Below are 1013 nucleotides of genomic sequence, written 5' to 3' on the forward strand. Positions count from 1 at the left end.
ACTTGGTTCTCAACAACCCCATTCATAGATTTATTCATTTGATTACAATATACAGTTAATCTAGTTCTATAATTGTTGATTAGTACCTTGCTGAGAAACAACTTTAACAACAAAAGTACTATATTTATGTAAAGCTTTTTATATTTTTAGATTTAAGGTTTGCAGTTACCAAACTATTTTCCAGCATTACTCAGGTCAACTGCTTTTTTCTCCCCATCTCCTTTTGGTAAGGTTATGTCCTACATTTATAGTACATATACAATTAGATTATTTTCTCATAGTCTGCTTCCATGTTTGGCAATTCTTAATATCAATAAAGCTTTTTACAAATATTTGCATAGGGGTTCACGGGAACGTATGGTTTCAGTTTACATTTAAGATTTACTTACTCTTTTTTTTCATATGAACAAACAACTGTTGCAGCACAGTTCATTGGAAAACATACATTTTTTCTTGTTTTGTTTGTGCTTCTATAACAGAATACCACAGGCTGGGTAATTTATAATGAACAAAAGTTTATGGCTAGGATGTTCAAGATCACAGGACTGGCATCTGGAGAGGGACTTCTTACTGCATCATTCTATGGCAAAAGGGTAAAGAGAAGGTGAGAGAGGGAGCAAGCAGGTTTAAACTCACTCCTGCAATAAGAAACTCACTCCTACAAAAAGCACTAGTTCATTCACGAGGGTGGCCCTCATGACCTAAACACCTCTTAAAGGCCCAACCTCCCAATACCATCAAAATTAAAATTCAACATGAGTTTTGGAGAGAATGAACACCCAAATCATATTATTTCACCCTTGTCCCCCAAAACTCATGTCCTTCTCACATACAAAATACATTAATTTTATTACAATAGCCCCCCAAATTTTAACTCATTCCAGAATCAACTCAAAAGTCCAAGTACAAAGTCTTATCTAAATCAGTTATGGGTGATATTCAAAGCATAATTTATTCTGAGGCAAATTTCCCTCCAACTATAAGCATGTGAAATCAGAACAAGTTATATACTT

Source organism: Galeopterus variegatus, unplaced genomic scaffold (assembly GCF_000696425.1).
Source record: "Galeopterus variegatus unplaced genomic scaffold, G_variegatus-3.0.2 Scaffold12304, whole genome shotgun sequence".
In the NCBI taxonomy this organism is placed as follows: domain Eukaryota; kingdom Metazoa; phylum Chordata; class Mammalia; order Dermoptera; family Cynocephalidae; genus Galeopterus; species Galeopterus variegatus.